Source organism: Balaenoptera physalus (genome assembly GCF_965194825.1).
Source record: "Balaenoptera physalus genome assembly, chromosome: X".
In the NCBI taxonomy this organism is placed as follows: Eukaryota; Metazoa; Chordata; class Mammalia; order Artiodactyla; family Balaenopteridae; genus Balaenoptera; species Balaenoptera physalus.
The window spans coordinates 54,326,883-54,350,341 of record NC_138903.1 but is presented as its reverse complement, the minus strand read 5'-3'; the positions used below and the strand labels follow the sequence as shown (position 1 = coordinate 54,350,341).

General features: G+C 41.9%; 1 protein-coding gene across 1 annotated transcript in view; it reads left to right on the top strand.

Moving 5' to 3' along the window:
- The first annotated feature begins 75 nt into the window (after positions 1–75).
- AMER1 (APC membrane recruitment protein 1) overlaps positions 76–23,459 on the top strand; it is a 52,007-nt gene continuing 28,623 nt past the window's right edge. Inside the window, exon 1 of the mRNA XM_082444923.1 lies at positions 76–13,339. The gene's annotated coding sequence lies outside the window, so the exon portion shown is untranslated. The remainder of the gene's footprint in view (positions 13,340–23,459) is intronic.

Here is a 23,459-nt window from a genome sequence, read left to right as displayed (position 1 = left end):
TGTGTGTGGGGTGGGGGAGTTCACTGGGGGAAAGGGTCTGGTTGGCCATGGGGAAGGATTAGAGTGATCTGGCATTCAACAGGCATAGGAGCCTAGCCACTGAAAGAGAAAACTAACCCAATGGCCTATACATCCCCACCAAGATCCTTGAGAGAATTTGGAGCTGTAATGTCTTAGAAGCAAGGTCCTGAAGAATTCAGGTAAGTATAAGGGTAGCATCATCTTGCTCAGCCCTGTATCTCCATTGAATCTCTGGCTGCTATTGTTACCAAACCAAACTTGGGTCCACAGCCAATCTACTGACACCGGGTTGTGGTGAAGTAAAGGGGCTTCACCCTTTTCAGGGGCTGTTGCCCAATACCCTATTTGAGTCAAGTGACCAAGGAGTCTCCCATTCACTCACCTTGAATCATAGGCTGCAATTACATTAGTCTATTTTATAGTCAAGATCTAACTAGGAAAACAAACTACCAAATATTTGTCACAACGAATTTAACACAGAGAAGAAATTGGTTACATAGGTGATAAGCAGAGAATCTAAGAAGGACAGGAAGTTAACCCAGAGTTTAGTGACAGCAGGAGGCCAACATCACCCTTAGGTTGGAGGGGTGAGGGAGGAAGTATGTCCAGACTCTAGGGACAGGGGTCACCTGATAGAAAGTAGAATCACAGGCTTATCATGGGTATCCAAACAAGACAAAAGGAAGAAATACCCTCTCCTTTCCCTCATTCTTGTCCTTCAATCTGCTTTCAATGTCTGTCTCACTGAGGGAAACTAGAAGTCAACTAATATGAGAGCCTGGGAAACACAGCCTGCAGTGGTTAGTCCTCCTAACTGGTCCAGGCAACCAGGGCCTGGACCAGCACAGATAACCACCCAAATCCAGATCCAGGCACCTTCAATTTTGCTAAATCTTCATCTTTCCACGGTACTTTCTTTTATATCTCCTGCACCATTATGGGTGAGGATGAGGATGAGCAGTGAAAAAGACACAAGGTGAAGGGGTAGAGGATGCGAGCCCAGATAATTTATATATGGGGAGTACTTTAGATGTTTGGAGCTTTTCCTGGGAGCTGCCTTGACAGACCCACCCCCCACGCCCCTACATAATTATCTCCCATCATGCAGGAAGGGAGGCAGGGAATGGAGTCTTGAACTGACTTGCCTCTCCCCGTTCTTACCTCTCCCACTCACCCTAGCTCCCAGTGCCTAAGAGACTTTAGGAAGGAAGGCAAGAATATTGGACATCTATCCCCATTGTCCTGCCCCACTCAGCTTCCAGACTTTCAAATGCATAAAGCATTTTGGAGAGCAGTGCAACTGTTTATCTCCAAGGGGCAAGAGAACTGAAGGACTGGACTGTAAACACAGACTTCAGGGCAGTGAGCTGCAGGTCTCTTCTACCTTTCTTTCAATCTGGGTTCCTGAAGGGTGAGTTATCTGGGATTGCACTCCTCACTCTGCTCCCCATCCCTTTAGTCAGGGCTTAGGAGATTAGGAATCAAGCTCAGCAGCTCCATCTACTTTAGGACCCCAGGAAAGTACACCCTTCAAATGGGGCCTGGCCAGAGTGGCCTCCCTTGTGCCATCTGGAACACCGATTCTCTGGTTGACCCTTGAAAGCACGTAGATACTCTGGGCATATCAAAAGAATTGCATTTGATGAGGATGTAGGAGCATACCAAATTCTAGGCAGAGAGGAAGAGCTGAAACTCTTTGCCCCATTTCCCAGATGAGCAGACTGAGAAACTTTCAAAGTTAAATGCCCATGTTATTGGCAGCTCAGCTCTCCAGACCTCTCTGAGCTGTTGTTCTTCCAGTTGCCTGTGCTGCTGTGGGCAGAAACAACTTTAAGGCCTGATGCCTTGGTTTCTTCCCCATCCAGACAACAGGCCTGGAGTAAAAAGGGATCATCTCAAATTCTGATGATGAATCTTCTGAGGCAAATTTCCCTAGGAGGTGTGAGGAGGAGGTTCCTGGAATGAAATGTCACCCTTGGCCTTTAGTCTCTTGTTGGCATTGCCCTCAGATAATAACCTAGCCTCCCCCCACCCTCCATTACAACCACCAGTTTCCAGGTAATTTGTTTTCCCAGTTAGATCTTGACTATAAACTGAACAAGTGGGAATGCAGCTTCCAAGAAAGCTGAATCTTAACCCTTCTCTCCCTCTCTCCCTGTCTCCTCCTAACTTCCCTTTTTTCCTTCTTTCTTCTCTCCCTCTCTCCTTCCCTCCCTCCCTTCCTGGAATTGCCATTAGCCTAGGGCTGGCTCTGCTCTGCACATGCCACTGACCAGTCTGCATTCTTCCCTGCAATGGGAAAATTCTTTCGCTTTATTTGGAAAGAAGAAGTAGTGTTTGATCTTGGCCTTGAAGGGTGTAAAGTGTTTTAATTAGTAGAGAGGAAAGAAAAGGTATTAGTGGAGGGAACTCAGTGAGCAAAGACATAGAAGTGGGAAAAAGCAGGGCAGTTTGGGTAACCAATTTAGTCTGGTTCGAGTTCAATGTGTTTCAACAAGAGCTCGGCTGGGGACTAGACTGGAGATGGCTCTGAATATCCTGGTCTTTCGGACTTGAAGATTTCAATCCTTAGAATGGGGCATGCATAGTCATAGGAATGACTTACTGAATGTATAGAGAACATGTTCCCTGATTTCCCAGGGCAAATCTGGTATAATTACATTTTTTGCTGAAATATAACTGACATACAACATTATATTACTTCCAAGTGTACAACGTAAGAATTCAATATTTGTGTATATTGTGAAATAATCACAACAAATCTAGTTAACATCTATCACCACACAGTTACAATTTTTTTCTTGTGATGAGAACTTTTTTTTTTTTTGTGATGAGAACTTTTAAGATCTATTCTCTTAGCAACTTTCAGATAGGCAATACAGTATTATTAACTATATTCACCATGTTGCACATTACATCCCCATGACTTATTTATTTTATAACTGGAAGTTTGTCCCTTTTGACACCCTTCACCCATTTTGTCCACCCCCAACCCCTGCCTCTGGCAACCACCAATCTGTTCTCTGTGTGTATAAGCTCGCTTTTTTTTTTTAATTTTAGATTCTACATATAAGTGAAATCATATAGTATTTGTCTTTCTCTGAATTATTCACTTAGCATAATGCCCTCCAGGTCAATCCATATTGTTGCAAATGACAAGATTTCATTATTTTCTATGGCAAAATAATATTCCAGTGTGTGTGTGTGCGTGTGCACGTGTGTGTGTGCACACGTGTATCACATTTTCTTTACCCATTCATCCATTCTTGAACACTTGGGTTGCTTCCATGTCTTGGCTATTGTAAATAATGCTGCAGTGAACATGGGGGTGCACATATCTAGTGTCTTTGTTTTCTTTGGATAAATATACATAAGCAGGATTGCTTGATCATATGGTAGTTCTATTTTTAATTTTGAGGCACCTCCATACTTTTTTACATAGTGGCTGCATCAATTTACATTCCCATGAGCTGTTCACAAGGGTTCCATTTGTTCCACATCCTTGCCAGCATTTGATATTTCTTATCTTTTTGATAACAGCCATTTTAACAGGGGTGAGGTCATATCTCATTTTGGTTTTAATTTGCATTTCCCTGATGATTAGTGATATTGAACACCTTTCCATGTACCTGTTGCGCATCTGTATCTTCTTTGAAAAAATGTCTATTCAGGTCCTCTGCCCATTTTTTAATCAGGTTGTTTGTTTTTTTGATGTTGAGTTGTATGAGTTCTTTTGATATTTTATATTAACCCCTTATAGGATATACTGTTTGCAAGTATCTCCTTCCATTTTGTAGGTTGCTTTTTCATTTTGTTGATAGTTTCCTTTGCTGTGCAGAAGCTTTTTAGTTTGATGTAGTCCCACTTGTTTATTTTTGCTTTTGGTGCCTTTGCTTTTGGTGTCAAATCCAAAAAATCACTGCCAAGACTGAGGTCAAGGAGCTTACCACCTATGTTTTCTTCTAGGAGTTTTATGGCTTCAGGTCTTATGTTCAAGTCTTTAATCCATTTTGAGTTAATTTTTGTGTATGGTGTAAAATAGAGGTCCAGTTTCATTTTTTTGCTTGTGACTGTCCGGTTTTCCCAACACTATTTATTGAAGAGACTGTCCTGTCCTCATTGTATATCTTGGCTCTTTGTCATAAATTAATTGACCATATATGCTTAGGTTTATTCTGGCAGCATTAATTTAACCACTCTCTTGTGGGCCCAGAGCATTTGACTGCTTACAAAACATTTACACATCCATTATTTCATTTACTTCTATTATAACTCTGAGGTAGGCAGAACAGTTTTTGTACAGATGTGGAAACTAAGGCCCAGAGAAGGGAAGAAAGTTGCCCAAGGTCACACAGTGGGGCAATGGTAGAGCCAAAACTAGAACCCATGAGGTTTCTTGTCTAAGACAGGGCTTTTCACAGGATACCATGTTCTACCTCATATGTGAGTGGGAGCACTGGGGAAGAGAGGGGCAAGCCTTGACTTCATTTCATAGGCCTGGGCAGTGTATATACAGGACTCTCTCTTACTGAGAATGGTGGCAGCCCCTTAGTTGTCAGAGACCCCAGCCCTTATCCCCATGACAGAATTGGCACTCAGGAGTAATGCAGCAAGCAAGGAACGGTGGCAGCCCCAGGCACTGAGGATAGGCTAAAGGGTTTGGGGCAAGTCCAGAGTGAGGGTCTGGACATATGGGAGGAGCAGAGCTCTCCCTCCCCCTGCTCTACTTTTGTTGGTTATTTCCAAGCTCTAAAGAGGTTTCATTGCTCTCCTAGCCTCAGGGAAACCCTGCTCTTTCATGTTCAAGCCATCTTCTTGATGAAGATGCAAGATGAACAACCATCTGTTTCATCCTGGTACCTTCTAAGTTACAGTCACAGTCGACATTAGCTTCCAGAAACTAGTCTACTTGCTAGCTCCTACTTTGCCAGTCTCCTCCCAGCACAGGTTGCCTCCTCTCAGTAGAAAAGTGGAGCCTGGGCTGATGGCAAGGTCTGCTCAAGTGACTCCTCCAATGCCTTCACCTGCAGTTCCTTCACCTCCTTGACTCTCACAACATCATCTACCCTCCATTTTACCACCTGCTCCCTTGGCTTCACCTGGAAATGCTGGTCCTCCTTTCTAGCTAGAATTGCCTGTTTCCAGAAGAGACAGTCCTGGAACCTTATGGTTTGACCCCACAGAATCTCCCATTCTTTCACACAACAAATATTTATTGAGATCTACTCTGTGCCAGGCTCTGTGTTTTAGGGACCATGTTATCTCCTACCTTCTCTTCATTTGTTTCCCTCCCCTGTCTTCACTTCCTTCCCTGTCTATCTTTGACCCTGTGTTCATTAAATCACTTCAATCTCTCACCCAGTAACACACAAACTTTGGATCAAGCCATTGTCCTCTCCTAAGCCTGGACTGATGAACACTATAGAAGAAATAATAATAATAACAAAAAGGCCTTTATCGACTTGCCCATTCTCTACAGTAACTATTTCAAACTTTGTCCAATAATAGCAAGTTTCCTTGAATCTCCCCAGTTACTGCTTTTCCTCTCACTTTGGGGACTCTGCCTTCCAGTTCCCAGAGCAGGTAGAGGCCATTAGATGTGATATCATCAACTTTCCATAACAACACATTCTATGGAATCCACACATCCTTCCCTCTTGTCTTAGTCTTTCCTCCCAGCCAAGGCCCACTCATCTGTAGGGGCTCTGGGTCCCATCCCCAACCACATCCAGGGCCTCCCACCCATCAATTATCCTGTTTCCTATATCTTCACCTTGATTGGTTTTCCCCCTCAGCATATAAACAAGCTCATATCTTTCCATCTTGTAAAAACAAACCTGAACCCAAGAGCCCTCTCTACCTACTATCTCTCTGCAAACTTCTAGAGCAAGGAAGCTGCATACATTCTCCCTTTCCTTGCAGACCAAATTCTTGACACTCCACTGCAGTCTGGCATACACCCTCACATCTGCTCCAAACTGGCCTTGCCCACATCACCAGTGACTACTCAGATCCATATCCAATGGCACCTTTTCTACTTTTATCTTGCTGTGCCTCTGGGCAGCATCTGACACATACACTCTTGGTAATATCACCTTTTATAAAACCCCTGTCTCCCCTGGCTTCTGGGAGAGTCAGCTCTCCTGGCTCTGGTCTCACCTTGCCAATCCCTCCCTCTCAGAGTTTTGAAAGCTCCTATTCCTTACTCTTCTCTTTCTCTCACACCCTTCATCACCAAGTCTGGCCAGTTCTATCTTCCAAATACATCTAGAACTCAACTACTTCTCACCACCTCAAGTGCCTCTACCCTGGTCTGAGCCACCATCTCCTCTCACCTGGATCACTGTAGGGGCCTCTGTCCTGATCTCACTGCTTCCTCCTTCCTTGCTGCTACAGCTCCCTAGACATTTCACTAAGACCATGCCGACTCCTCAGCTCAAAATCTGCAAAGTTTAAAGTCTTTAAAATAATGCAAAAAGTCATATGCCATCTGCCTCCCATGTTCTCTCTGACCCCCTCTCCCACCACTTTTCTCCACAATCACTCTGCTCTAGCTATACTGCCTGCCTTGTTGTTCCTCTAATATTCCAGAATGTTCCCACCTCAGGATCTTTGTACTTGTTTTTCTCTGCAGGGGATGCTTCTCCTCCAGATAGTCTCATAGTTTGCTCCCTCAGTTCCCTCAGATCCTTGCTTGACTTTCACCTTTTCAGTGAGGCCTACCCCAATTGCCCTGTTTAAAGCACCACCAATACTCCTTCTACCCCTTTCCTGCTCTATTTTTCTTTATAACATTTATTGCCATCTGACATACTATATACTTTACTTATGTATTTTGTTCATTGTCAGCCCTCATGGAGCTTTCATTATAATGATGGGAAATAGAAAATTAAAAAGTGACAATAAAAACAAATAAATAACAATAAAAATAATATACCAGGAAGTGGTAAATGCTATGGGTAAGAAAAAGAGGCCAATTAAGGGATTGGAGAGTAAAGGGACTAGGAATGGGGATTGCTATTTTATATTCAAGTATCCAGGGAAGGTTTCACTAATAAGGTGACATTTGAGAGACATTTGAAGGAAATGAGGCACAAACTATGTCAGTAACTATGTCAGAGCCCCCAGAGCATCTGGCTTTGAAGGCCAGGGGAGGTTGAGTGCAGAAGCTCCACAGAACTGGGGGAGACAGAGAATCCATTCTTGGAGGGTTCACACAAGGTCTCATGCACACCAGGACCCAGGGAAAAAGCAGTGACTTCATAGGAGCCTGGGCCAGACCTACCTGTGGGTCTTGGAGGGTCTCCTTGGGAGGCAGGGGTGAGCTATGGTTCACTGTGGGGACAAGAAAACTAGAGGCAGAGGTACCAGGGAATATTCATCAGTGTGAGTTCTCCTGGAGGTTGCCATTTGGCACTAAAACCTGGCCCCACCCAACAGCCTGTTGGTTCCAGCACTGGGATGCCAGAGGCCAAAAAACCAATAGGGTGGGAACACAGCTCCACCCATCAGCAGACAGGCTGGCTAAAGACTTCCCAAGCCCAAAGCTGACTCTAGACGTGCCCCTCGACACAGCCCTGCCCACTAGAGGGCCAAGGCCCAACTCCACACACCAGTGGGCAGGCACCAGCCAATCCTGCCAAGAGCCTGCACAAACATCTAGATCAGCCTTGCCCACCAGAGGCAAACACAAGAAGCAAGAAAGCTACTATCCAGGACACTGCAGAACTGAATCTGCAAATACAGATTAGAACCTACTCTGGGAAGAGTTGGCTCCTGGCCCATGGGTGACAAGAGGGGAGTGTACTGTTGGGATACATAGGACATACTCTACAAAGGGCCACTTCTCTAGGGTTGAGAAACATAACTAACCTTCTACACATAAATATACAAAAAGAAATCAAGACAAAATGAGATGGCAGAGGATGAGATAAAACCCCAGAAGAATAACTAACATGGAGTTACGCAATATACCCAAGAAAGAGTTCAGAGTAATGATCATAAAGATGATCCAAGAACTCGGGAGAAGAATGGATGCACAGGGGCTTCCCTGGTGGCGCAGTGGTTGAGAGTCCGCCTGCCAATGCAGGGGAAACGGGTTCGAGCCCTGGTCTGGGAAGATCCCACATGCCACGGAGCAACTGGGCCCCTGAGCCACAACTACTGAGCCTGCGCATCTGGAGCCTGTGCTCCGCAGCAGGAGAGGCCGCAATAGTGAGAGGCCCATGCACCGCGATGAAGAGTGGCCCCTGCTTGCCGCAACTAGAGAAAGCCCTCGCACAGAAACAAAGACCCAACACAGCCAAAAGTAAATTAATTAATTAATTAAAAAAAAAAGAATGGATGCACAGAGTGATAAGTTACAATAAAATTTTCACAAAGAGTTAGAAAATATAAAGAACAACCAAACAAAGTTGAAGAATACAATAACTGAAATGAAAAACAAACTAGAAGAAATCAATAGCAGAATAAATGAGGCAGAAGAATGGATAAGTGAGCTGGAAGACAGAGTGGTGGAAATCACTGCTATGAAATAGAATAAAGAAGAAAGAATGGAAAGAAATGAGGACACTTTAAGAGACCTCTGGGACAATGTCAAATGCACCAACATTCACATTATAGGCGTCCCAGAAGAGGAGAGAGAAAGGGCCTGAGAAGATATCTGAAGAGATGATAGCTGAAAACTTCCCTAACATGGGAAAGGAAACAGTCAACCAAGTGCAGGAAGCACAGAGAGTCCCACATAGGATTAACCCAAGGAGGAGCCCACCAAGACACATACTAATCAAATGGACAAAAATTAAAGGTAAAGAGAAAATATTAAAAGAAACAAGGGAACAGCTACAAATAACATACAAGGGAATCCCTATGAGGTTATCACCCGATTTTTCAGCAGAAGCACTGCAGGCCAGAAGGGAGTGGCACAATGTATTTAAAGTGATGAAAGGGGAAAACCTAAAACCAAGAATACTCTATGCAGCAAGGCTCTCGTTCAGATTTGACAGAGAAATCAAAAGCTTTGCAGACTAGCAAAAGCTAAAGAATTCAGCTTGACAAGAAATGCTAAATTAACTTCTCTAGGAGGAAAAGAAAAGGCCAAAATTAGAAATAAGAAAATTACAAAATGGCAAAGCTCAATGGTAAAGGCAAACATACAGTAAAAGTAGGAAATCATCCAAACACAAATATATCTAAACCAGCAATTGTGAGAGGAGGAGAGTACAAATGCAGGACATTTGAAATGTATTTGAAATTAAGAGATCAGCAACTTAAAACAATCATGAATATATAGACTGCTATAACAAAACCTCAGGGTAACAGCAACCAAAAATCTACAATGGATATACACACAAAAAAGAAAAAGGAATGCAAACGCAACACTAAAGATAGTCAACAAATCATAAGAGAGGAGAACAAAAGAAGAAAGGAAGAAAAAAGACTTACAAAAAAATCCAAAACAAAGGACACAATGGCAGTAAGAACATACATATTGATAATTACCTTAAATGTAAATGGATTAAATGCTCCAACAAATGACATAGACTGGCTGAATGGATACAAAAACAAGACCCATATATATGCTGACTACAAGAGACCCACTTCAGATCTAGAGACACATACAGACTGAAAATGAGGGGATGGAAAAAGGTATTCCATGCAAATAGAAATCAAAAAGAGCTGGAGTAGCAGTACTCATATCAGACAAAATAGACTTTAAAATAAAGACTGTTACAAGAGACAAGGAAGGACAGTACATAATGATCAAGGAATCAACCTAAAAAGAAGATATAACAATTGTAAATATATATGCACCAAACATAGGAGCACCACCATATATAAGGCAAATTCTAACAGCCATAAAAGGTGAAATCAACAGCAACACAATAATATTGGGGGACTTCAACACCCCACCTACATCAATAGACAGATATTTCAGACAGAAAATCAATAAGGAAACACAGGCCTTAAATGACACATTAGACCATATTGACTTAATTGATATTTATAGAGCATTCCATACAAAAGCAGCAGAATATACCTTCTAATAAAGTACACATGGATTCTCCAGGATAGATCACATGCTAACCCACAAAGCAAGGCTCAGTAAATTTAAGAAAATTGAAATCATATCAAGCAACTTTCCCGACCACAACGCTATGAGATTAGAAATCAACTACATGAGAAAAACTGCAAAAGACACAAAACATGTGGAGGCTAAACAATATGCTACTAAATAACCAATGGATCACTGAAGAAATCAAAGAATAATAATAAAAAAAATACCTAGAGACAAATGAAAACAAAAGCACAATGAACCAAAACCTACAGGACACAGCAAAAGCAGTTCTAAGAGGGAAGTTTATAGTGATATGAGGTTATATCAAGAAACAAAAAAATCTCAAATACACGACATAACCTTACATCTAAAGCAACCAGAGAAAGAAGAACAAACAAAACCCAAAGTTAGTAGATGGAAAATCATAAATATCAGAGCAAAAAATAAATGAAATAGAGACGAAGAAAACAATAGCAAAGATCAATGAAACTAAAAGCTGGTTCTTTGAGAAGATAGACAAAATTGATAAACCATTAGCCAGACTCATCAAGAAAAAAAGGGATAGGGCTCAAATCAATAAAATTAGAAATGAAAAAGGAGAAGTTACAAACAACACCACAGATATACAAAGCACCATAAAAAACTATTACAGGCAGCTATATGCCAATAAATTGGACAACCTAGAAGAAATGGACCAATTCTTAGAAAGGTACACTCTTCTAAGGCTGAACCAGGAAGAAACAGAAAATATGAACAGAATGATTACAAGTACTGAAGTTGAATCTATGATTTTAAAACTCCCAATAAACAAAACACCAGGACCAGATGACTTCACAGGCAAACTCTACCAAACATCTAGCGAAGAGTTAACACCTATCCTTCTGAAACTGTTCCAAAAAATTGTAGGGGAAGGAACACTTCCAAACTCATTCTATGAAGCCACCATCACCCTGACACCAAAACCAGACAAAGATACCACAAGAAAAAAAATTACAGGCCAGTATCAATGATGAACACAGATGCAAAAATCCCCACAAAATACTAGCAAACCAAGTGCAACAATCCATTAAAAGGATCATACACCATGATCAAGTGGGATTTATACCAGAGATGCAAGGAATTTTCAATATCCACAAATCAATCAGTGTGATACACCACACTAACAAATTGAAGAATAAAAACCATATGATCATGTCAAAAGATACAGGAAAAGCTTTTGATAAAATTAAACATCCATTTTTGATAAACACTCTCCAAAAAGTGCACATAGAGGGAATGTATCTAAACATAATGAAGGTCATATATAACAAACCCACAGCTAACACCACACTCAATGGTGAAAAATTGAAAGCATTTCCTCTAAGATCAGAAACAAGACAGGATTTCCAGTATCATCACTTTTATTCAACATAGTTCTGGAAGTCTTAGCCACGGCAATTAGAGAAGAAAAAGAAATAAAAGGAATCCAAATTGGAAAAGATGAAGTAAAACTGTCACTGTTTGCAGATGACATTACACTATACATAGAAAATCCTAAAGAGGCTACCAGAAAATTACTAGAGCTCATCAATGAATTTCGTAAAGTTTCAGGATACAAAATTAATACACAGAAATCTGATGCATTTCTATACACTCACAATGAAAGATCAGAAAGAGAAATTAAGGAAACAATCCCATTTACCATTGCATCAAAAAGAATAAAATACCTAGGAATAAACCTACCTAAGGAGGCACGAGAACTGCACTACAAAAGCTATAAGATGCTGATGAAAGAAATCAAAGATGACTCAAACAGATGGAAAGATATACCATGTTCTTATATTGGAAGAATCAATATTGTTAAAATGACTATACTACCCAATGCGATCTACAGATTCAAAGCAATTCCTATCAAATTACCAATGGCATTTTTCACAGAACTAGCATAAAATAATTTTTAAATTCGTATGGAAACACAAAAGACCCCAAATAAAAAAGCAATCTTGAGAAAGAAAAAGGGAGCTGGAGGACTCAGGCTCCTTGACTTCAGACTATACTACAAAGCTATAGTAATCAAAACAGTATGGTATTGGCACAAAAAACAGAAATATAGATCAATGTCACAGGATAGAAATCCCAGAAATAAACCCATGCACCTAAGGTCAATTAATCTATGACAAAGGAGGCAAGAATGTACAATGGAGAAAAGACAGTCTCTTCAATAAGTGGTGCTGGGAAAACTGTACAGCTACATGTAAGAGAATGAAATTAGAGCATTCTCTAACACCATACACAAAAATAAACTCATAATGGCTTAAAGACCTAAATGTAAGACTGTATGCTGTAAAACTCTTAGAGGAAAACATAGGTAGAATACTCTTTGACATAAATCATGGCAATATCTTTTTGGATCTGTCTCCTAGAGTAATGGAAATAAAAACAAAAATAAGCAAATGGGACCTAATTAAACTTAAAAGCTTTTGCACAGCAAAGGAAACCATAAACAAAACCAAAAGACAACCTACAGAATGGGAGAAAATATTTGCAAATCATTCGACGGACAAGGGTTTAACCTCCAAAATATACAAACAGCTCATGCAGCTCTATATCAAAAAAACAAACAACCCAATCAAAAAATGGGCAGAAGATCTAAATAGACATTTCTCCAAGGAAGACACACAGATGGCCAAAAGGCACATGAAAATATGCTCAACATCACTAATTATTAGAGAAATGACTACAGTGAAGTATCACCTCACACCCATCAGAATGGCCATCATCAAAAAGTCTACAAACAATAAATGCTGGAGAGGGTGTGGAGAAAAGGGAAATCTCCTACACTGGTGATGGCAATGTGAATTGGTGCAACCATTATGGAGAAGAGTATGGAGGTTCCTTAAAAAAATTAAATAAAGAACTACCATGTGATACAGCAATCCCACTCCTTGCATACATCCAGAGAAAACCATAATTCGAAAAGATACATGCAGTCCAATGTTCACTGCAGCACTATTTACAATAGCCAAGGCATGGAAGCAACCTAAATGTCCATCAACAGATGAATGGATAAAGAAGATGTGGTATATTTATACAATGGAATATTACTCAGCCATAAAAAAGAATGAAGTAATGCCATTTGCAACAATATGGATGGACATAGAGATTATCATACTAAGTGAAATAAGCCAGACAGAGAAAGACTAATATCATAGGATATCGCTTATATGTGGAACCTTAAAAAAAATAAAGATACAGATGAACTTATATACAAAACCAAAACAGGTTGCAGAACCAAGATGGCGGAGTAGAAGGACGTGCTCTCACTCCCTCTTGCGAGAGCACCAGAATCACAACTGTCTGCTGGACAATCATTGACAGGAAGACCCTGGACTTCACCAAGGAGGATACCCCATGTCCAAGGACAGAAGAGAAGCCACAGTGAGATGGTAGGAGGGGCACAATCAGAGTAAAATCTAATCCCATAACTGCTGGGTGGGTGACTCACAGACTGGCGAACACTTATACCACAGAAGTCCACACACTGGAGTGAAGGTTCTGAGCCTCACGTCAGGCTTCCCAACCTGGGGTCCGGCAACGGGAGGAGAAATTCCTAGAGAATCAGACTTTGAAGCCTAGTGGGAATTGATTGCAGGACTTCGACAGGACTGGGGGAAACAGAGACCCCACTCTTGGAGGGCACACACAAAGTAGTGTGCGCATCAGGACCCAGGGGAAGGAGCAGTGACCCTGGGGGAGACTGAACCAGACCTACCTGCTGGTGTTGGGGGCTCTCCTGCAGAGGCAGGGGGTGGCTCTGTTTCACCGTGGGGACAAGGACACTGGCAGCAGAGGCTCTGGGAAGTGCTCCTTGGCGTGAGCCCTCCCAGAGTCTGCCATTAACCCCACCAAAGAGCCCAGGTAGGCTCCAGTGTTGGGTTGCCTCAGGCAAAACAACCAACAGGGAGGGAACCCAGCCCCACCCATCAACAGTCAAGTGGATTAAAGTTTTACTGAGCTCTGACCGCTACAGCAACAGTCAGCTCTACCCACCACCAGTCCCTCCCATCAAGCCTCTTAGATAGCCTCAACCACCAGAGGGCAGACAGCAGAAGCAAAGAAAACTACAATCCTGCAGCCTGTGGACCAAAAACCACAGTTACAGAAAGATAGACAAGATGAAAAGGCAGAGAGCTATGTACCAGATGAAGGAACAAGAAAAAACCCCAGAAAAACAACTAAATGAAGTGGAGATAGGCAACCTTCCAGAAAAAGAATTCAGAATAAAGATAGTGAAGATGATCCAGGACCTCGGAATAAGAATGGAGGCAAAGATTGAGAAGATGCAAGAAATGATTAACAAAGACTTAGAAGAATTAAAGAACAAACAAACAGAGATGACCAATACAATAACTGAAATGAAAACTACACTAGAAGGAATCAATAGCAGAATAACTGAGGCAGAAGAACGGATAAGTGACCTGGAAGACAGAATGGTGGAATTCACTGCTGCGGAACAGACTAAAGAAAAAAGAATGAAAAGAAATGAAGACAGCTTAAGAGACCTCTGGGACAACATTAAATGCAACAACATTCGCATTATAGGGGTCCCAGAAGGTGAAGAGAGAGAGAAAGGGCCAGAGAAAATATTTGAAGAGATTATAGTCGAAAACTTCCCTAACATGGGAAAGGAAATAGCCACCCAAGTCCAGGAAGCACAGAGAGTCCCATACAGGATAAACCCAAGGAGAAACACGCTGAGACACATAGAAATCAAATTGGCAAAAATTAAAGACAAAGAAAAATTATTGAAAGCAGCAAGGGAAAAACGAAAAATAACATACAACGGAACTCCCATAAGGTTAACAGCTGATTTCTCAGCAGAAACTCTGCAAGCCAGAAGGGAGTGGCAGGATATACTTAAAGTGATGAAAGGGAAGAATCTACAACCAAGATTACTCTACCCGGCAAGGATCTCATTTAGATTTGATGGAGAAATCAAAAGCTTTACAGACAAGCAAAAGCTAAGAGAATTCAGCACCACCAAACCAGCTCTGCAACAAATGCTAAAGGAACTTCTCTAAGTGGGAAACACAAGAGAAGAAAAGGACCTACAAAAACAAACCCAAAACAATTAAGAAAATGGTCATAGGAACATACATATCGATAATTACCTTAAACGTGAATGGATTAAATGCCCCAACCAAAAGACATAGACTGGCTGAATGGATACAAAAACAAGACCCATATATATGCTGTCTACAAGAGACCCACTTTAGACCTAGGGACACATACAGACTGAAAGTGAGGGGATGGAAAAAGATATTCCATGCAAATGGAAATCAAAAGAAAGCTGGAGTAGCTATACTCATATCAGATAAAATAGACTTTAAAATAAAGAATGTTACAAGAGACAAGGAAGGACACTACATAATGATCAAGGGATCAATCCAAGAAGAAGATATAACAATTATAAATATATATGCACCCAACATAGGAGCACCTCAATAAATAAGGCAACTGCTAACAGCTATAAAAGAGGAAATTGACAGTAAGACAATCATAGTGGGGGACTTTAACACCTCACTTACACCAATGGACAGATCATCCAAAAAGAAAATAAATAAGGAAACAGAAGCTTTAAATGACACAATAGACCAGATCGATTTAATTGATATTTATAGGACATTCCATCCAAAAACAGCAGATTACACGTTCTTCTCAAGTGCGCACGGAACATTCTCCAGGATAGATCACATCTTGGGTCACAAATCAAGACTCAGTAAATTTAAGAAAATTGAAATCATATCAAGCATCTTTTCTAACCACAACGCTATGAGATTAGAAATGAATTAAAGGGAAAAAAACGTAAAAAAGACAAACACATGGAGGCTAAACAATACGTTACTAAATAACCAAGAGATCACTGAAGAAATCAAAGAGGAAATCAAAAAATACCTAGAGACAAATGACAATGAAAACACGACGACCCAAAACCTATGGGATGCAGCGAAAGCAGTTCTAAGAGGGAAGTTTATAGCTATACAAGCCTACCTAAAGAAACAAGAAAAATCTCAGGTAAACAGTCTAACCTTACACCTAAAGAAACTAGAGAAAGAAGAACAAACAAAACCCAAAGTTAGCAGAAGGAAAGAAATCATAAAGATCAGAGCAGAAATAAATGAAATAGAAACAAAGAAAACAATAGCAAAGATCAATAAAACTAAATGTTGGTTCTTTGAGAAGATTAACAAAATTGATAAGCCATTAGCCAGACTCATCAAGAAAAAGAGCGAGAGGACTCAAATCAATAAAATCAGAAATGAAAAAGGAGAAGTTACAACAGACACTGCAGAAATACAAAGCATCCTAAGAGGCTACTACAAGCAACTTTATGCCAATAAAATGGATAACCTGGAAGAAATGGACAAATTTTTAGAAAGGTATAACCTTCCAAGACTGAACCAGGAAGAAACAGAAAATATTAACAGACCAATCACAAGTAATGAAATTGAAACTGTGATTAAAAATCTTCCAACAAACAAAAGTCCAGGACCAGATGGCTTCACAGGTGAATTCTATCAAACATTTAGAGAAGAGCTAACACCTATCCTTCTCAAACTCTTCCAAAAAATTGCAGAGGAAGGAACACTCCCAACCTCATTCTATGAGGCCACCATCACCCTGATACCAAAACCAGACAAAGACACTACAAAGAAAGAAAATTACAGACCAATATCACTGATGAATATAGATGCAAAAATCCTCAACAAAATACTAGCAAACAGAATCCAACAACACATTAAAAGGATCATACACCACGATCAAGTGGGATTTATCCCAGGGATGCAAGGATTCTTCAATATATGCAAATCAATCAATGTGATACACCATATTAACAAATTGAAGAATAAAAACCATATGAGCATCTCAATAGATGCAGAAAAAGCTTTTGACAAAATTTATGATAAAAACTCTCCAGAAAGTGGGCATAGAGGGAACCTACCTCAACATAATAAAGGCCATATATGATAAACCCACAGCAAACATCATTCTCAATGGTGAAAAACTGAAAGCATTTCCTCTAAGATCAGGAACGAGACAAGATTGTCCACTCTCACCACTATTATTCAACATAGTTCTGGAAGTCCTAGCCACGGCAATCAGAGAAGAAAAAGATATAAAAGGAATACAAATTGGAAAAGAAGAAGTAAAACTGTCACTGTTTGCGGATGACATGATACTATACATAGAGAATTCTAAAACTGCCACCAGAAAACTGCTAGAGCTAATTAATGAATATGGTAAAGTTGCAGGATACAAAATTAATGCACAGAAATCTCTTGCATTCCTATACACTAATGATGAAAAATCTGAAAGAGAAATTATGGAAACACTCCCATTTACCATTGCAACAAAAAGAATAAAATACCTAGGAATAAACCTACCTAGGGAGACAAAAGACCTGTATGCAGAAAGCTATAAGACACTGGTGAAAGAAATTAAAGATGATACTAACAGATGGAGAGATATACCATGTTCTTGGATTGGAAGAATCAACATTGTGAAAATGACTATACTACCCAAAGCAATCTACAGATTCAATGCAATCCCTATCAAATTACCAATGGCATTTTTTACGGAGCTAGAACAAATCATCTTAAAATTTGTATGGAGACACAAAAGACCCCGAATAGCCAAAGCAGTCTTGAGGCAAGAAAATGGAGCTGGAGGAATCAAACTCCCTGACCTCAGACTATACTACAAAGCTACAGTAATCAAGACAATATGGTATTGGCACAAAAACAGAAACATAGATCAATGGAACAAGATAGAAAGCCCAGAGATTAACCCACGCACCTATGGTCAACTAATCTATGACAAAGGAGGCAAAGATATACAATGGAGAAAAGACAGTGTCTTCAATAAGTGGTGCTGGGAAAACTGGACAGCTACATGTAAAAGAATGAAATTAGAATACTCCCTAACACCATACACAAAAATAAACTCAAAATGGATTAGAGACCTAAATATAAGACTGGACACTATAAAACTCTTAGAGGAAAACATAGGAAGAACACTCTTTGACATAAATCGCAGCAAGATCTTTTTTGATCCACCTCCTAGAGTAATGGAAATAAAAACAAAAATAAACAAATGCAACCTAATGAAACTTAAAAGCTTTTGCACAGCAAAGGAAACCATAAACAAGACGAAAAGACAACCCTCAGAATGGGAGAAAATGTTTGCAAACAAATCAACGGACAAAGGATTAATCTCCAAAATATATAAACAGCTCATTCAGCTCAATATTAAAGAAACAAACACCCCAATTCAAAAATGGGCAGAACACCTAAATAGACATTTCTCCAAAGAAGACATACAGACGGCCACGAAGCACATGAAAAGATGCTCAACATCACTAATTATTAGAGAAATGCAAATCAAAACTACAATGAGGTATCACCTCACTCCTGTTAGAATGGGCATCATCAGAAAATCAACAAACAACAAATGCTGGAGAGGGTGTGGAGAAAAGGGAACCGTCTTGCACTGTTGGTGGGAATGTAAATTGATACAGCCACTATGGAGAACAATATGGAGGTTCCTTAAAAAACTAAAAATAGAATTACCATATGACCCAGCAATCCCACTACTGGGCATATACCCAGAGAAAACCGTAATTGTAAAAGACACATGCACCCGAATGTTCATTGCAGCACTATTTACAATAGCCAGGTCATGGAAGCAACCTAAATGCCCATCAACAGACGAATGGATAAAGAAGATGTGGTACATATATACAATGGAATATTACTCAGCCATAAAAAGGAACGAAATTGAGTCATTTGTTGAGATGTGGATGGATCTAGAGACTGTCATACAGAGTGAAGTAAGTCAGAAAGAGAAAAACAAATATCGTATATTAATGCATGTATGTGGAACCTAGAAAAATGGTACAGATGAGCCGGTTTGCAGGGCAGAAGTTGAGACACAGATGTAGAGAATGGACATATGGACACCAAGGGGGGAAAACTGCGGTGGGGTGGGGATGGTGGTGTGCTGAATTGGGCGATTGGGATTGACATGTATACACTGATGTGTATAAAATTGATGCCTAATAAGAACCTGCAGTATAAAACAACAAACAAACAAAACAACTAATACTAAACTTTCATTGGGTTATTTGTATGGAAATATGTTAATATAAAAGTTTCAGACATTACATGAAATTTCTAAAAATCTTATATTTGTATTTGTATGGAAATATGTATGGAAATATGTTAATATAAATGTTTCAGACATTATATGAAATTTCTAAAAATCTTATATTTGTATTTGTATGGAAATATGTATGGAAATATGTTAATATAAATGTTTCAGACATTACATGAAATTTCTAAAAATCTTATATGTTCTGGTATAATGTTATAAGTAATAATCCTAGTTATTACTTTAAAATGTATATCTCAGGGGGGTCCTCGGGAAGATGGCGGAAGAGTAAGACGCGGAGATCACCTTCCTTCCCACAGATACAGTAGAAATACATCTACACGTGGAACTGCTCCTACAGAACACCCACTGAACGCTGGCAGAAAACGTCAGACCTCCAAAAAGGCAAGAAACTCCCCCCGTACTTGGGTAGGGCAAAAGAAAAAAGAAATAACAGAGACAAAAGAATAGGGACGGCACCTGCACTAGTGGGAGGGAGCCGTGAAGGAGGAAAGATTTCCACGCACTAGGAAGCCCCTTCGCGGGCGGAGACTGCGGGTGGCAGAGGGGGGAAGCTTCGGAGCCACGGAGGAGAGCGCAGCCACAGGGGTGCGGAGGGCAAAGCGGAGAGGTTCCCGCACGGAGGCTCGGCGCCGAGCAGCACTCTCCAGCCCGAGAGGCTTGTCTGCTCCCCTGCCGGGGCGGGCGGGGCTGGGAGCTGAGGCTCGGGCTTCGGTCGGATCGCAGGGAGAGGACTGGGGTTGGCGGTGTGAACACAGCCTGAAGGCGTTAGTGCACCACAGCTAGCCGAGAGGGAGTCCGGGAAAAAGTCTGCAGCTGCCGAAGAGGCAAGAGACTTTTTCTTCCCTCTTTGTTTCCTGGTGCGCGAGGAGAGGGGATTCAGAGCGCTGCCTAAACGAACTTCAGAGACGGGCGCGAGCCGCAGCTACCAGCGCGGATCCCACAGCAACAGGGGCGCAGAGGGAAAAACGGAGAGATTCCCGCACAGAGGCTCGGCGCCGAGCAGCACTCTCCAGCCCGAGAGGCTTGTCTGCTCCCCCGCCGGGGCGGGCGGGGCTGGGAGCTGAGGCTCGGCTTCGGTCGGATCGCAGGGAGAGGACTGAGGCTGGCGGCGTGAACACAGCCTGAAGGGATTAGCGCACAACAGCTGGCTGGGAGGGAGACCGGGAAAAAGTCTGCAGCTGCCGAAGAGGCAAGGGACTTTTTCTTGCCTCTTTGTTTCGCGGCGCGCAAGGAGAGGGGATTCAGAGCGCCGCCTAAACGAACTCCAGAGAAGGGCGCGAGCCGCGGCGATCACCGCAGACCCCACAGCAACAGGGGCGCAGAGGAAAAAAACGGAGAGACTCCCGCACAGAGGCTCGGCGCGGAGCAGCACTCACCAGCCCGAGAGGCTTGGCTGCTCAGCGGGCGGGGCTGGGAGCTGAGGCTCCGGTTTCGGTTTCGGTTGGATCGCAGGGAGAGGACTGGGGCTGGCGGCGTGAACACAGCGTGAAGGGGTTAGCGCACCACAGCTGGCTGGGAGGGAGTCCGGGAAAAAGTCTGCAGCTGCCGAAGAGGCAAGAGACTTTTTCTTGCCTCTTTGTTTCGCGGCGCGCAAGGAGAGGGGATTCAGAGTGCCGCCTAAACGAACTCCAGAGAAAGGCGCGAGCCGCGGCGATCAGCACGGACCCCAGAGACGGGCGTGAGACGCTGGGGCTGCTGCTGCCGCCTCCAAAAAGCCTGTGTGTGAGCACAAGTCACTCTCCACATCGCCCCTCCCGGGAGCCTGTGCAGCCCGCCACTGCCAGGGTCCCGTGATCCGGGGACAAGTTCCCCGGGAGAACGCACTGCCCGCCTCAGGCTGGTGCAACGTCACGCCGGCCTCGGCCGCCGCAGGCTCACCCCGCCTCCTCTGTACACCTCCCTCCCCGCGGCCTGAGGGAGCCAGAGCCCCCGAAGCAGCTGCTCCTTTAACCCCGTCCTGTCTGTGCGGGGAATAGACGCCCTCAGGCGACCTACACGCAGAGGCGGGTCCAAATCCAAAGCTGAACCCCAGGAACTGTGCGAACAGGGAAGATAAGGGGAAATCTCTCCCAACAGCCTTAGAAGCAGCGGATTAAAACTCCACAAACAACTTGATGTGCCTGCATCTGGTGAATACCTGAATAGACAACGAATCATCCCAAATTCAGGAGGTGGACTTTGGGAGCAGGATATATTAATTTTTCCCCTTTTCCTTTATTTGTGAGTGTATATGTATATGCTTCTGGGTGCGATTTTGTCTGTATAGCTTTGCTTTACAATAGCTTTATTTTACTTCACTATATTATAGCCTCTTTCTTTCTTTCTTTCTTTCTTTCTATTTTTTCTCCCTTTTACTCTGAGCCGTGTGGACGAAAGGCTCTTGGTACTCCAGCCAGGCATCAGGGCCGTGCCTCTGAAGTGGGAGAGCCAACTTCAGGACACTGGTCCACAAGAGACCTCCCAGCTTCACGTAATACCAAACGGCAAAAATCTCTCAGAGATCTCCATCTCAACATCAAGACCCAGCTTCACTCAACGACCAACAAGCTACAGTGCTGGACACCATATGCCAAACAACTAGCAAGACAGGAACACAGCCCCATCCATTAGCAGAGAGGCTGCCTAAAATCATAATAAGGCCACAGACACCCCAAAATACACCACCAGACGTGGACGTGCCCACCAGAAAGACAAGAGCCAACCTCATCCACCAGAGCTCAGGCACTAGTTCCCTCCACCAGGAAGCCTACACAACCCACTGAACCAACCTTAGCCACTGGGGACAGATACCAAAAACAACAGGAACTACGAACCTGCAGCCTGTGAAAAGGAGACCCCAAACACAGTAAGATAAGCAAAATGAGACGACAGAAAAACACACAGCAGATGAAGGAGCAGGGTCAGAACATACCAGACTTAACAAATGAAGAGGAAATAGGTAGTCTACCTGAAAAAGAATTCAGAATAATGATAGTAAGGATGATCCAAAATCTTGGAAATAGAATAGACAAAATGCAAGAAACATTTAACAAGGACGTAGAAGAACTAAAGAGGAACCAAGCAATGATGAAAACCACAATAAATGAAATTAAAAATACTCTAGATGGGATCAATAGCAGAATAACTGAGGCAGAAGAAAGGATAAGTGACCTGGAAGATAAAATGGTGGAAATAACTACTGCAGAGCAGGATAAAGAAAAAAGAATGAAAAGAACTGAGGACAGTCTCAGAGACCTCTGGGACAACATTAAACGCGCCAACATTCGAATTATAGGGGTCCCAGAAGAAGAAGAGAAAAAGAAAGGGACTGAGAAGATATTTGAAGAGATTATAGTTGAAAACTTCCCTAATATGGGAAAGGAAATAGTTAATCAAGTCCTGGAAGCACAGAGAGTCCCATACAGGATAAACCCAAGGAGAAACACACCAAGACACATATTAATCAAACTATCAAAAATTAAATATAAGGAAAACATATTAAAGGCAGCAAGGGAAAAAAAACAAATAACACACAAGGGAATCCCCATAAGGTTAACATCTGATCTTTCAGCAGAAACTCTGCAAGCCAGAAGGGAGTGGCAGGATATACTTAAAGTGATGAAGGAGAAAAACCTGCAACCAAGATTACACTACCCAGCAAGGATCTCATTCAGATTCGATGGAGAAATTAAAACCTTTACAGACAAGCAAAAGCTGAGAGAGTTCAGCACCACCAAACCAGCTTTACAACAAATGCTAAAGGAACTTCTCTAGGCAAGAAACACAAGAGAAGGAAAACACCTACAATAACAAACCCAAACCATTTAAGAAAATGGGAATAGGAACATACATATCGATAATTACCTTGAATGTAAATGGATTAAATGCTCCCACCAAAAGACACAGGCTGGCTGAATGGATACAAAAACAAGACCCATATATATGCTGTCTACAAGAGACCCACTTCAGACCTAGAGACACATATAGACTGAAAGTGAGGGGATGGAAAAAGATATTCCATGCAAATGGAAATCAAAAGAAAGCTGGAGTAGCAATTCTCATATCAGACAAAATAGACTTTAAAATAAAGACTATTACAAGAGACAAAGAAGGACACTATATAATGATCAAGGGATCGATACAAGAGGAAGGTATAACAATTGTAAATATTTATGCACCCAACATAGGA